This window comes from Hylobates moloch, unplaced genomic scaffold (genome assembly GCF_009828535.3).
Source record: "Hylobates moloch isolate HMO894 unplaced genomic scaffold, HMol_V3 SCAFFOLD_11, whole genome shotgun sequence".
Classification (NCBI taxonomy): domain Eukaryota; kingdom Metazoa; phylum Chordata; class Mammalia; order Primates; family Hylobatidae; genus Hylobates; species Hylobates moloch.
In genome coordinates, this window is record NW_026652286.1 from 38,108,245 (window position 1) to 38,124,448 (window position 16,204).

The window sequence follows — 16,204 nt, forward strand, 5'->3', positions numbered from 1 at the left end:
CTGTGCGGGTCCACTTATATGCAGATTTTCTTCTGCCTCTGCCACTCAGAGACAGTAGGATTAATCTGTCATCTTCCCCCTCCTCAGCCTACTCATCATGAAGAAGTTTATGATGATCCACTTCCACTTAATAAATATTAATACATTTTCTCTTCCTTATGATTTTCTTAATAATATTTTATTTCTATAACTTTATTGTAAGAATATAGTATATAATAAATATAACATACAAAATATGTGTTAATCAACTGTTTATGTTTATTAACTGTTATTCTATTCCATTAGTCTATATGTCTGTCTTTACGCCAGTGCCCTACTGTTTTGATTACTATAGCATTGTAGTACTTTTGAAACCAGGAAGTGTGAAGCCTCCAGCTTTTTTCTTCCTTTTCTGGTCAATAGGAGGCTATTAGTAGTCAAGTTTTGGGGAAGTCAAAAGTTGTAAGAGAATTTTCAACTACATGGGGTAGGGATAGGGGTCAGCTAAAATTAAGGAGTGGCTTAAAGAGGAGCCCATGAAAAAGGCTAAGACTAAGAAAATGCAGCCACAGCAGTGAGCAGTGACTCATGCTTGTAATGCCAATACTTGTGGAGGCCAAGGCAGGAGGATCGCTTGAGGCCAGGGGTTCGAGACCAGCCTGTGCAACATGGTGAAACTCCGTCTCTAAAAAATTAATTTAAAAATTAGCCAGATGTGGTAGCACTTGCCTGTAGTCCTAGCTACTCAGCAGGTCAAGGTGGAAGGGTCTTTTGAGCCCAAGAGTTCGAGGTTGTAGTGAGCTGTGATTGTACTACCACACTCCAGCCTAGGTGACAGAGCAAGACCCTGTATCAAAAAAAAAAAAAAAAAAAAAGAAACACACAGAGAGAGAGAGAGAAGGGGAGGGAAGGAGGGAGGAAGGAAGGGAGGGAGGGAGGGAGGGACGGAGGATGGAAGGAAGGAGTGCCACCAGAGGGGTCCAAAATCTCCCCTCCACTCTCTCCATCAAAATCTTCTCCTAAGTGTGGGAAACCAATCTAAATTAAAGCAATTTATATTCAGGAGTGAATGACCAATGCTTCAGCCATCATGGGTATTAACCTACAAGGTAAATTAATCTCCACTGGATGAAATTTTAGCCTACTTGACCTGGGAGTGGCAAAGAACGCTTCAATTATGGCTACTGTAGCCATTGACTTCAGCTTGTGGGAGAGAAGCAGAGGAGACAGTTGGAAGCAGCTCTGAAGCTCCTCTGAAGTCCTAATTCTGGGATACTCACGTGTTTCCTCTCCCAACATCTTCTTCTAATGAGGACATCTACAGTTTGAATCTGATGCAAACCTCTAACTGACAGCTACGTATCCATAGAGTTTCTGGGCAAATATTGGCATCCAAGTAGGACAGGGCAAATACTGGTTTCCAAGGTCCAGTTCAGCCTCAGGCTGAATATCCACCTGTCCTCTGCCCCATTATTGACTCAATAAGGACAGAACAACTCAGGCCTCTGACTCCACACAAGAAACTAATGGGAGAGAGTAGTAGAGAAGAGGTCATCACTTGCCATTCATCCTCTCCTTCTGGGAAAGCATAGAACATCTTTTCCTCCATTCTTCACTCCCTTCCTTTTTTCTCCATGCCTTTCTTTCCTCTTTCCTTTCTTCCTTCCACAAATATGTATTCAGCATCTTCTCTGTATCAGGTATTATGCCAGGCACTGGAGATCCAACAGTGGACATGCATGCACAGCCCTTTCCCTCGTGGACTCATGGTTTGGTGCAGTCCTGTCCCTTCTGCTGATGACTTGAGGAGGCCATGCCATGTGGGTGCTGCTGAGTCACCACTCAGAACCATACAGCAGGCCTTCAGAGCAGCTTCCTCCTCCTTCCCATGTTTCCAGTCCCCCATTATCTAATCTTTATTAATAGTGTCATTCAAAGGTTTTACCAGCCAGGAAAGGAAGGATTGAGTCTGCAGAGTCAGCTTTTTTTTTTTAATGGCATCTGATTTACACACCATTTTGTAACACATTATTAGACTCTCTTTTTACCTGGTTATTAAGTGACCATGAAGGTTGTTCAGTTTTTCCTGTTCTTGGTATAATTCCTGCATTTTTACATAACTCTTTGGCTTACTCACAAGTTCCCTGAATACACTCTTCCCTCATTAGCAGAGAGAAATATATTTTATACGCAAAATAAACTTAACAGAAGAAATACAATAGGCCAGGCGCAGTGATTCAAGCCTGTAATCCTAGCACTTTGGGAGGCTGAGGCAAGCAGATCACTTGAGGCCAGGAGTTTGAGACCAGCCTGGCCAACATGGCAAAACCACATCTCTACCAAAAATAAAAATAAAAAAAATTAGCCGGGGGTGGTGGCACGCACCTGTAATCCCAGCTATTCAGGAGGCTGAGGCACAAGAATCGCTCGAACCCAGGAGGCGAAGGTGGCAGTGAGCCAAGTTCGCACCACTGCACTCCAGCTTGGGTGACAGAGCAAGACTCTGTCTCAAAAAAAACAAAAAACAACAACAACGACAACAAAAAAAAAAAACCAAGAAATAAAACAACTTGATAATGAGTTAGAGGGACATTGTTTCCAGGGGATACAACTGAAGAATATCTTTCTTTTTAAGACCATAGGTTTTTATTAAAATGTTTGATTTTTATCCAACTGTATCTTATTCTAAAATAGAAATTTCAGTAATGTTCTCTACCACATACTTCATTAATTTTTAACCTGTCACCAAATTTATTATTGTAACCTCTTCTTTTTTATAATCTTTATTTGAATAATATATTACCATTCAGAACTCTCTTCATTGATGCAAATTTGTTTGCATTCATTTGTAGTCTAAACTAAATTTAGTGCTCAACTGTAAGATTTTCCAGTTAGCTCTGCACATCTATACTTTGGCTATTAATAAATAACCTGTACTATGCTTCAAATTTAATCCTTTTATGGAAGAATCTAAGTAGGAGATAAACGAATAGTTTAGTATTTTAATCAAATAAAACTTGATAACAAAGCAAACCTGATATATAGGTATGAGTTGTTATTCTGTTATATATCTACAGAAAAGTCTGCATACATTATGTAATTACACACCTGAAGATAGTATGTCAAGGGTTAGATGGCTGAAGAGATGAGGAAAGATTGGAAACATGGGAAGGAGGAGGAAGCTGCTCTGAAGGCCTGCTGTATCGTTCTGAGTGGTAACTCAGCAGCACCCACATGGCATGGCCTCCTCAAGTCATCAGCAGAAGGGACAGGACTGCATCAAACCATGAGTCCACGAGGGAAAGGGCCGTGCATGCATGTCCACTGTTGGATCTCCAGTGCCTGGCACTCCAATACCTGATACAGAGAAGATGCTGAATACATATTTGTGGAAGGAAGAAAGGAAAGGGGACTGGAAGGCAGGCATGAATGAAGTAAGGAAGGGAGTGAATGTCTAATATATAAGGCATGTAAATATTTCCAATCATTCCAAACATCTGGGTCAATATATAACAAAGACACTATTATCAATTACATAATACTAACCAAGCAAAATTTTAAAAATACAGAGACTAGGTGCTGTGGCTTATACCTGTAAGCCCAGCACTTTCGGAGGCCTAGGCAGGAGGATCACTTGAGGCTAGGAGTTAGAGACCAGCTTGGGCAACATAGAGAGACCCTGTCTCTATCAAAGATTAAAATAAAAATATTAGCCAGGCATGGTGGTGCTTGCCTATAGTCCCAGCTATTGGGGAGGCTGAGGTGGGGGGAGTTCTTGAGCCCAGGAGTTCCAGGCTACAGTGGGCTATGATCACACCACTGCACTCCAGCCTGGCCAACAGAGCAAAATCTTGTCTCTAAAAAAAAAATGTTTAAATACATAATTTCAGGAAATCCCCTATGAAGAGTATAGACATGGCAAGTGCCATTGATAGAGCAAGTAAAGTTTAATGATTAAAAGGTGCCCAGCCTCCACATAGTGTATGATTCTATTCACATGAACTGTCCAGAAAAGGCAAATTCAAAGGGACAGAAAGTAGACTGGTGGTTGCCCAGGGCCAGGAGGAGGGGAGAATTGGAGCGTGACTGTTTAAGGGGTTTCTTACTGGTGTGATGGAAATGTTGTAAAACTGATTGTGGTGATGGTTGCATAACTCTGAGTATACTAAAAACCACTGAATTTTAAACTTAAGCAGGTGAATTGTATGGTATGTAAATTAATTTATACAATTCTGTTGTTAAAAGGATGTAAGAGGCACCCTAATGCATGCTGACTAAGGTTTAGAAGGTGCCACCAAGTCCCCTGCTCCAGCCAAGAATCAATCTCAAACAAATAATATAAATAACCTACAACCTTGGCTAGTATGAAATGGTCTTATTTGAATTTGGGGTCTAGTAATATTACTGTAACCCTAGAAAAATATCAAAATAAATATTACTTATAAGTGTAGAGGCAATAAAAATAAAATCCACGATTTTAATGTTTTAAAATTAGATTTAAGTGTAGTTTTAGCCTTTGTGATCATTTTATTTTCATGTTTCTGTCTATTATTTGATGTGTTAGGATGTTTGCAGGGTTTAAGAGATCAGTTTTATTGAATTTATTATTGTAATTTAGATTCTTTAAGGGAATTTAAATTAAGTTTATGTAGTGATCCTTATGATAGACTCCCAACATTCATTCCACTCTGAGATGATTAGTAAAAGCCAACTGGCAATCCCATTCTCGCCAGTGGTTCATTTAGGAACAGGTGTGTTACACAGTTCTGGCCAATGAAGTTTCAGGAAAAGTCCACTGTGAGGCTTCTAGGAGAGGTTTCCACAGTCCCCCAAAAAAGGAAATAGTAAGAATCCCACTTCCTCCTCTGAACTGTGTCTGGATATGACATTGGCACTGCATCAGCCACATTGCTAGCTGAGGATGATACAAATACACTGAGAAGGGCAGCAATGAGAGAATCACAGAAAATGGAGCCCAAGCCCAGACGTACTGTGCCCGAGTCCACCCTACCTCCTGATTTCATGTTATGGGAGATAATAAATTTCCTTTCAAACTAGGCAACAAATTGAGACCCCATCTCTACAAACAAACAAAAAAAAAAAAATCAAAAACTTAGCCAGGCATAGTGACACACACCTGTGGTCCCAGCGACATGAAAGGCTGGGGCAGGAGGATCACTTCAGCCCAGGAGGTTGAGGCTGCACTGAGCCTTGATTGTACCACCGCACTCCAACCTGAGTGACACAGTGAGACCCTATCTCAAAAAAAAAAAAAAAAATCCTTATTGCTTAAGCCATTTTGAGTCAAGCTTTTCTATTATTTTCACCCAAAAGAAATATAGTTTGTAATTAGGATTTAAATGTAAAAATTAGCTTAAAATTTTTTACTTCCGGCCGGGCTCAGTGGTTCACGCCTGTGATCCCAGCACTTTGGGAGGCCAAGGCAGGCAGATCACCTGAGGTCAGGAGTTCAAAATCAGCCTGGCCAACATGGTGAAACCCCGTCTCTACTAAAAACATAAAAATTAGCCAGGTGTGGTAGCGTATATCTGTAATCTCAGCTACTCAGGAGGCTGAGGCAGGAGAATCACTTGAACCCAGGAGGCGAAGGTTGCAGTGAGCCGAGATTATGCCACTGTACTCCAGCCTGGGTGACAGAGCTAGACTCTGTCTCAAAAGAAAAAAGAAAGAAAGAAATTCTTATGTCCTAATTTTGTTTACTAGACATATAAATTTGATAGTGAGCATCAATTATACTAGAAGTTGTAGAGGGTATTCCTTTGCCTACACAGAAGCCCTATGGACTATAAAGAACCTAGAAACAGTAAAAAGAGACAAATTTCAAAAAGAGATTCATCAGGCCAGGCACGGTGGCTCACACCTGTAATCCCAGCACTTTGGGAGGCCAAGGAGGGTGAATCACTCGAGGTCAGGAGTTCAAGACCAGCCAGGCCAACATGGTGAAACCCCATCTCTACTAAAAATACAAAAATTAACCGGGCGTGGTGGCACACACCTGTAATCCCAGCTACTTGGGAGGCTGAGACGGGAGAATCGCTGGAACCCAGGACGGGGAGGTTGCAGTGAGCCAAGATTGTGCCATTGCACTCCCGCCTGGGCAACAGAGTGAGACTCCAGCTCAAAATAAAGGGGGGTGGGGATTCATCCCCTCACTCCTCAAATGAAGACCAAGAGGTAACATGAGAAATGTTTTCAACTGTAGAGAAATATCTTCCATGTTGGGCATTAAATGTAAACTTGGGGAAGACATGTCTGCAGGAATCGCAAACATTGATCTGCTAGTATCATTTCTCATAGAGGAGGAGAGAGCAGAGAACACAATGAAACAGATCACTGGCAGCTGTGCTCTCTATCAATGACCAAAGGGGACTTCACAGGCCAAGAGTCCAAAATTCAAATGCCTTCAGATCCCAGGCAAGTTCCATAGATGAATGAAACTGACCAGAGTGAGGCAGTAGGAAATGGTGGCCCCACCTAAAGATAGCATCTTCACTCCAATCCAGGTGATGTTACTATGAGGAAATGGAGCTTCAGTATCTCCAGAGCTTCCATTTTTCAAGAAAAGCCAGAAACCTGGATCATGTGAATCTATCAGTTTTTAGATTTTGGCAAACAATTCAACTTAAAAAACAAAAGTAAAACACCATTGGACCAAACAAAAGACATCTATAGGCTGTCTGTGGTTCACAGGGTATCCTCTCAGCCCATAGACTTACAACAGGGTCAGAGTGGACATGTGTGAAGTTGAGAGGTCTGCCCTCGCTTTCAGGCAGGGCAAACATTCCCCTCAACAGAAGCTTCTTAGACACTTGGATTCTGGGCCACATAGCTGAAAAGATGTGGTTCATTCTAACAGCCCACCAAGAAGGATTAGCTGCAAAATGCACCTGAGTAGCTGAATGAAATAACCTGTTGCCTGGGGCCACTTAGTGTCATCTGCTTAAATGTTGAAGATTGACCCACAATTTTCATTTCAATCCTTGCTGGAGCCAAGCTGTACATCCAATCAATGATTCGCTACCAAGGTGATCAGTCCACTAAACTCCTTTGCTGTGTTTATAGACACAATCATTCACCTGCAACTGAAAACTAAAGAGAGAAGAAGGATCGAGATTCCTAGAGTTGGAGTCTTGTCACACCTCTTTGGAGCTCCCCAGCACAGCGCAGCACAGTCCCTGCCTGCAGTGGCCACACAACAAATATTTACTGGTTTCTTGAAAATAAGAGTAAACCCAAGGCAAGTGAATGCCTAACTAATAGAAAAATCTGCTCATTTTCATGGGCCTGTTTGTGTGTATGTGTTTTGTTTGCTGTTTGTTTGCTTGTTTTGAGACAGCGTCTTGCTCTGTCGCCCAGACTGGAGTGTAATGGCACGATCTTGGCTCACTGCAACCTCCGCCTCCTGGGTTCAAGCGATTCTCCTGTCTCAGCCTCCCAAGTAGCTGGGATTACAGGCGCACACCACCACGCCCGGCTAATTTTTTTTTTATTGTATTTTTAGTAGAGACGGGGTTTCACCATGTTGGCCAGGCTGGTCTTGAACTCCTGACCTCAAGTGATCTGCCCACCTCAGCCTCCCAAAATGCTGGGATTACAGGTGTGAGCCACCGCACCTGGCCTGTGTGTTATTTTAAAAATAAGTGTGCTATGACATACTGTAGCAGGAGGAACTTAGGTTAGATATTAAGAACTATTTCCTAACTACACAGATTGTGAAATATTAGAGCAGACTACAAATGAGGAAGTGGCAGCTCCATCTACGCAGGACTTTTCTGCATAGGGTAAATGCCTGGTATCTTGGTCAGATGTTATCACTGGTAAGGCGGGAAGGTGGTATTTATGCAATGTGTGTGCTCCTGCCTGTCTTCACTTTTGTTAAGAGCCACCATTTACAAAGGGTCAACCTGCTCAGTGTCTTACATCCCTTATCTCATCAAGCCCCCACAGAAACCCAGTAAGAGAAATTATCCCCATTTTACAGTTGAAGAAATGGAATAATTTGCTCAAGTTCACCCTGTTAACAAATGGAAGAGCCAGAATTAGGACACACATCTGTTTGGCTTCAGGCTGGGAGTGGTGGTTCATGCCTATAATACCAGCACTTTGGAAGGCCAACGTGGGTGATCACTTGAGGCTAGGAGTTTGAGACCAGCCTGGCCAACATGACAAAATCCCATCTCTACTAAAAATACAAAAATCAGCAGGGCATGGTGACACGTGCCTGTAATCCCAGCTACTCTGGAGGCTGAGGCACGAGAATTGCTTGAACCCGGGAGGTGGAGGTTGCAGTGAGCTGAGATTGTGCCACTGCACTCCAGCCTGGGTGACAGAGCAAGACAATATCTCAAAAAACAAAACAAAAACACACACAGCTGTTTGGCTTCAAAATCCAGGCTCCTTCCATCAGGCCATACTGCCTAAGGTCCCTGGGAAGAGCACCTGTGATTGCATGTCGGGAAGAGAGACCAAAAGGCAGTTAGGCAAGGGGAGCATTACCCAAAGAAGTTCTCTGAGCACTGTTGAGGCCCAGACAGGAAGCCAGGGTCAGGAAGAGAGATAAGATGGCAGCTGGGGAAGAGACAGAGGCACCGAGGGGAAGCAAGGTCAGAACCTGGAAGTCAAGGGACATCCTTCCAGAAGTGAGTTGGGAGTGACTTGGACTGTCCAGGAAGGGAAGATGTGGTACAGGGAGTTCCTTTTAAGCAACACCCAGCTCATGCTGCAGAGCCTGCCAAGCACTGGCCGAGTGCTGCTGACCCGCCCAGCTCAGAGTTTCCTTTGGTGACCCTTGGCCTGCCAACAATGTCCTTGGACTGTTCTCATTCCCACTCCCTACCCATCAGCAATTGTCTTTGGTCTACGAGAGCTGAAACCCTGTTTCTAACGAAGACTGTAATTTAATTATGTGCGTATGAACTTCCTCAGATACCTGCAATCATGGAACTTTCCTTCTGTAAAGCATGGCCCTGTTGTTTCTGCCCTGGTAAGGCCCAGGTTCCTAGAATAGCATCATTGCTGCAACATAAGATGAGGCAGGTTGAAAACTAGTGGGTCAGTATATTGTAAGTTAAGCCACATTACCTTTTCTATTTAATGCTTGTGGCTGAAAAGAATTAATGTCTCCATTGCAAAATCAGCCAAAAGTAACTCCAGCCCATTCTGGGACTGGGGCCACATGTAGACTATTTCAACAGGTGATCTGGGTCCTTCATTCCCTCTTTTAAAAGTTTGGCTTTCTGGCCAGGCATGGTGGCTCACACCTGTAATTCCAGCACGTTGGGAGGCTGAGGTGGGTGGGTCACCTGAGGTCAGGAGTTCGAGACCAGCCAGACCAACATGGTGAAACCCCATCTCTACTAAAAATACAAAAATTAGCTGGGTGTGGTGGTTAGCACCTGTAATCCCAGCTACTTGGGAGGGTGAGGCAGGAGAATCACATGAACCTGGGAGATGGAGGTTGCAGTGAGCCGAGATCCCGCCATTGCACTCTAGCCTGGGTGACAGAGTGAGACTCCATCTCAAAAAAAAAAAAAAAAAAAGAAAGAAAAAAGGTTTTTTTGGTTTTCCAAACTCCTGTGATCCTCAGGAGCTCCAGACTCCATGTTCAGACAGGAAATCGAAGGACATAAAAACACAACACAGACATGAGGGAGAACATCCGGGCTGGGCTCCCAGATGTTTGACTAGAACTGATCACCAATTCCTTTCATTAAACTCAAAACTTCCTGGAAGCTTAGGCCTCCTGGACCAGGAGGGAGCCCCAGACCTGCCCTGCAGGTCAGTGCCTTCAGGAAGTTATTTCATTCAGTCTGCACTTTCCTGAAGCCCACACCCTTTAACGAGAGCAGTAAGAGCAAAATAAACCAGAAATTTAATAAATAAACAGAAAATAAACAAACCAAGACTTTTCTTTCTCTGGATGGCCTTAGGTTGGCCAGGTGAACATATCAATGCAAGGACACATCTTCCTGAAATTATTTATCTCACCCTACCCACTATGAAAAAGGCCAGAGCTTATTTAGCTATGATTCCAGGGAAAGGTTCAAGTTCTTGAAAGCCTTTTGAGATTTTGGCCTAGGGATTAACAGAACTCTGGGGGGAATGCTTTGGATTTCAGATTAATCAAGTTATTCCACAATCATCTATTGGGTACCTTATATTTTCTGGGTGCTGAGTTGAAATGGTGGAATCCTCTAGAGATTACCAGAACACAGACCGTGTTCTCCAGCTGCTCAGGGTGGAGTAGGGAAGATAAACCATGAAGTAGGTAACTCTGGCTAGAAGGAAAAAAGTGCTAAGTGCCACAGAGAAACATAACCAAATAATAATAATCATTTATGTTTGAACAGGACTTCTTTTTTGTTTTTTTGAGATAGGGTCTCTCTCTGTCACCCAGGCTAGAGTGCAATGGCACGATCATAGCTCACTACAACCTCGAACTCCTGGGCTCAAGCAATCCTCCCACCTCAGCCTCCCGAGTAGCTAGGACTATAGGCGCATGTCACCACACCTGGCTAATTTGTTTTTTTTTTTTTTTTTTTTGGTAGAGACAGGGTCTTGACACGTTGCCCAGGCTGGTCTTGAACTCCTGGCCTCAAGCAATCTCCCTGCCTTGACCTCCCAAAGTGCTGGGATAACCACACCTAGCCTGATCAGGACTTTCGAAGTCAGTTTCCTCATATTGTCTCATTTGATCCCCAGCACATCTGTGGTGGACCTCTGCAGTTATTCTCATCTAGCATCCTTTCACCATGCTGGAAATGCACCCTAACTTCTCATTGCAGAAACTTCACCCACCCACACTCATCCCATGTGTTGCTGCCAGGGATGCACCCCAGGGTCTGAGGTAGAACAAGTCCCCTGGGCCCTAGGCAATCCAAGCATCAAATTCTCCTGGCCATAGTGACCACCCCAGGGATGGGCACATGACCCAGTGAGAGCCCGTGATAACTTTGTTGTGACTGGAGAAAGATGTTCTCAAGCTAGTCAGCTGGACTTGAAGCAGAAAGATTGGGTTCTGAGAGTGCTGCCAGCCATCAGGCTACTCTTTGAACCTGGGCATAAAGGTGACAGAGCAAAAGGCAGCTCTGAGAGAAGACAGTCAGACTTCTGCTGATAGCATTTGAGCTTTGAGTCCACCCCATGCCTGAAGCCATCTCTACCCCTGGACTTTTCACCTATATAAACCAATCTATGCCCTCTTCAGGTTGGATTTTCCTTCACTGAAAACCAAAATAGTCGTAAAAGTGACTTTAATTCTGTGAGGGAAATATTTCCATCTGTTTTAGATAATAATTGAAGTTGAGATAGGTAAAAAGAGGCAGCTAAGGAGTAACAGAGCCAGGTCCTGAGCCCCTAAGTCCTGATATCAATTCACAGGTTGAGTCCTTTACACTGCAGTGGACTTCTTCAGTCGCAGAAATACAGAGGAAGCACACAAAACTTTAAGCTGAGAAGATTAGTTAGGCTTTATAGCAGCACCCATTGAGCTGGACTTTGAAAGACGTGTTGGATTTGGCCTGCAGTAATGCCAAAAGTGTATGGTTAGTTACTTGGGAGGCTGAGGCAGGAGGATTGTGTGAGCCCAGGAGTTTGAGGCTGCAGTGAGTTAGGATCATGCCACTGCACTCCTGACTGGGTGACAGAACGAGACCCAGTCACCTGGGGAAAAAAAAGTACCTGGGTAAAGAGCGCATCATACGCAAAGACATAGGGCCAGGCGTGGTGGCTCACGCCTGTAATCCCAGCACTTTGGGAGGCCGAGGCGGGCGAATCACGAGGTCAGGAGTCCGAGACCAGCCTGGTGAACATGGTGAAACCCCGTCTCTACTAAAAAAAAATACAAAAAATTAGCCGGGCGTGGTGGCACGCGCCTATAGTCCCAGCTACTTGGGAGGCTGAGGCAGAAGAATCGCTTGAACCCTGGAGGAGGCGGAGGTCGCAGTGAGCCGAGATCGCCCCACTGCACTCCAGCCTGGGCAACAGAGCGAGACTCCGTCTCAAAACAAACAAACAAACAAAAAAGAGCACATTATATGCAAGGACATGGATATGAGAAAGCTCAGAGGTACACGGAAAATAACAAGCACCTTTGGTTTCTCTAAAGCATTGGGTGGATAAGAGGAAAGTAGGAAACTGAGTTAGAAACATACTTGGGGCAGAAAGTTTGGAGGACTTGAACTTTATCCTGAAGGCCAGAAATTCTCAGACCTCACTGTATTAAAGATTGGCTGCACGTGACTGACACTCAATTTTGGCTAGCTTAGTTGCCCTATATCTTGGGGATGAGGCTATTGACCCAGGAAAGAGAATTCAAAAGAACCCAGTCAGGAAAAAAAGTCAAATTCTTGGCTTTTAGCTCCAAAATAGTGTCTTCTTTTCTTTTTCTTTTCTTTTTTTAACACAGGTCTTGCTCTGTCACCCAGGCTAGCGTAGAGTGACATGATTACAGCTCACTACAGCGTCTACCTCCAGGGCTCAAGCAATCTTCCCACCTATGCCTCCTGAGTAGCTGGGACTACAAGTATATGCCACCACATCCAACTTTTGTATTTTATTGGTAGAGACAGGGTTTTGCCATGTTGCCCAGGCTAGTCTTGAACTCCTGGGCTCAAGCAATCTACCCGCCTTGGCCTCCCAAAGTGCTGGGATTACAGGCATGAGCCACCACTCCCAGCCCAAAATAGTATCTCAAAATCAGACAAGCTGACTGAACCGAAGCAGGAATCACCTCTCACACAAATAGAAATGCTGAGTAATTTTTAGAGACATATATGATAGCCAAACTAAGAAAAAAAGAGAGAAGGCCCAGGTGCAGTGGCTCGTGCCTGTAAGCCCAACACTTTGGGAGGCTAAGGTGGGAGTTTGAGACCAGCCTGGGCAAAATGGCGAAACCTTGTCTCTACAAAAAAATACAAAAATTAGCTGGGAGTGGTGGCACATACCTGTAATCCCAGCTAACCAGAGGCTGATGTAGGAGAATTGATTGGGCCCAGGAGATCGAGGCTGCAGTGAGCCGAGATCGCACCACTGCACTCCAGCTGGGCAACCAAGCGAGACACTATCTCAAAATAAAACAGAGAAAGAGAGAGAGAGAGAAGATCCAAATAAATGGAATCAGCAATGAAAAAGGAGACATTACAATTGATACTGCAGAAATTTGGAGGATCATTGGTGGCTACTATGAATAACTATATGCCAGTAAATTGGAAAATCTAGAAGAAATGGAAAAATTCCTAGACACATACAACCTACCAAGATTGAACCAGGAAGAAATCCAAACCCTGAACAGAACAATAACAAGTAACAAGATAAAAGCAGTAATGAAAAATCTTCCAGTAAAGGAAGGCCTGGGACCCGATGGCATCACTGCTGAATTCTACCAAACATTTAAAGAACTAATACCAATCCTACTCAAACTATTCCGAAAAAATAGAGGAGGAGAGAATACTGTCAAACTCATTCTACAATGCCAGTATCACCCTGATACCAAAGCCAGACAAAGGCACATTAAAAAAAGAAAATTACAGGCCAATATATCTGATGAATATTAATGCAAAAATCCTCAACAAAATCCTAGCAAACAGAATTCAGCAATAGATTAGAAAGATCATTCACCATGACCAAGTGGGATTTATCCATGGGATTCAAAGATGGTTCAACATGTGCAAATCAATCAATGTGATACATCATATCAACATAATGAAGGATTAGAACCATATGATCATTTCAACCAATACTGAAAAAACATTTGATAAAATTCAACATCCCTTCATGATAAAATCCCTAAAGATATATCTGAGATCGAAAGTAAGAAAGAGACATTCCCAGGTGCCACAAATCAAAAGGGAACCCAAAGCTACCACAGTAAAGAGAAACTGAAGCTAAGACAGAATAGGTCTTGGCATGGCAGCAGGAAATGAGGCCTTGAGCCCTGACAAGATCTGAAGTTGGAGTAAAGGTTTTATTTGCTCCCCACAGGAGAAAAGAAAAACTCTATTTACCAGTTTGGGGAAGAAACAAGAAAGCTTGCCATTGGCCTAGACCACAGGGAGGAAAAGAATCAGCTATGAAAAACAGGAACCTCAAGTCTGTTTCTACACCAATGGGACATGAACCCACATAATCTATCAGGTGCAGGCCATAGATACTGAGCAAAATACAAATAAAGTCATGTCCAGCCAGTGTGACAGCTTTGGAAAACATCAAATATAAGAACCCAAAATCTTAAAAATAACCAGTAGAAAAAGACAGACTACTTACAGAAGAACAACAAACCACTGCAAGCTACTCTTCAACAATAGATGCCCAAAGACAAAGAAATAGCTTTTAAATTACTGATGGAAAATAATTGTCAAACTCAAATTCTACCCAGCTAAACTAGCATTAAAGAAGGAGAGGCAAATACACATAATTTCCAACATACAAACCACCCAGTTTCTTCCTGAAATAATGATTAAAAATATTTGTCAGCACAAATAAAATTGAACCCCAAATACCTGAAGTAATAACAGCAAATAGGCATTCATACGGATAAGTCTAAGTAGGTATTGGCTTCTTAAAAAAAGAAGACCAACTCAAAGCGGCTGGTTAAAAATAGATAGATCTGGAAAACCCAAAATAATCAAATAAATAGTTGTAAATAATAAGAAAAATAGATGAGAAACGAATAAAAATAACTACAGGGAAATTATTAGTCTCTGAATATATCAAAAATAAGCAGCTGAAAGATAAAATGGAAGCAAACACCATTTACAATAGCAACAAAGACAATAAAACACCTGAGTATAAACATAGCAAAAATGTGCAAGGAAAGAAAACTTTATAAAGAAAACCTTCCATCTCTACTGGAGGACACGAAAGAGTAACTGAATAATTAGAAAGGCACACCATGTTCTTAACAGGAATACACACTTCATAAAGACTGATCAATCTGGCCAATTTAGTCCACCAATTAAACATCATCCTATTAAAAACACCAATAAATTTTTTGAGGCAGATAAGCTGATTTTAAAGTTCATATGAAAGAAATAAACAAGCAGAAATAGCCAGAAAATTTCCAATGAAGAAGAAAAAAAAAAAAGGAGAAACAAGCCCTACCAAATAGCAAAATATAGAGCTATAATTATTTTAAAAAGAGAGTATTGGTGCATTAATAAACGTATCAGTGAACAGAATAAAAAGTCTAGAAAAAACTCAAGTATATACAGGAATTTAATATGTGCTAATGGTGGCATTTCAAAACAGGACATGATTGATTATTCAATAAGTAATTTTGGATAACTGAGTAGTGATCTGAAACATAATAAAGTTGGATTTCAATCCAACTTATTCTAATCCATATCTTATATTAAGTTAGTTCTATAATTGAGCCAAAAAGTTAATGAAAAAAATGGCCCATAAAGATGCTAAAAGGAAACATGGAAAAAAATTTTTTAAATAATTTTAGAGTTTCAGAGTAGTTTCTTCTAAGCATAACACAAAACTCAGAAGATATTTTTAAATTTTGATACATTCAATCACATGAAAATAAAAGCATTTCTACATGGCAATTAAAAAAACTATAGGTTGGGCACGGTGGCTCATGCCTGTAATCCCAGCGCTTTGGGAGACCAAAATAAGAGGATTGCTTGAGCCCAGGAGTTCGAGACCAACCAGGGCAACATAGCAAGACCCCATCTCTATTTTTTTTAATTTAAAAATTTAAATAAAAGTAAAATTTTTTAAACCTATAAGACAAAGTTTAATAAGTGGGGAAATGATTTGCAAATCATGTAATAGATAAAGAGCTCATTTTTTTTTGATATGTAAAGTGCTCTTGCAAATTGGTAGTAAAATACCGGCCCGGGGACAGTGGCTCACGCCTGTAATCCCAGCACTTTTGGAGGCCAAGGCAGGCAGATCATTTGAGGTCAGAAGTTTGTGACCAGCCTGGACAACATGGTGGAAACCCATCTCTACTAAAAATACAAAAATTAGGTGGGTGTGGTGGCGGGCACCTGTAGTCCCAGCTACTCAGGTGTCTGAGGCAGGAGAATCGCTTGAACCCAGGAGGCAGAGGTTGCAGCGAGCCAAGATTGCACCACTGCACTCCAGCCTGGGTGACAGAGCGAGACTCAGTCTCAAAAAGAAAAAACAAGACAAACAAACAACAACAGAAAGCAACAACAAACAGAAAGACAAAGAAAAGAAAAATACCAACAGT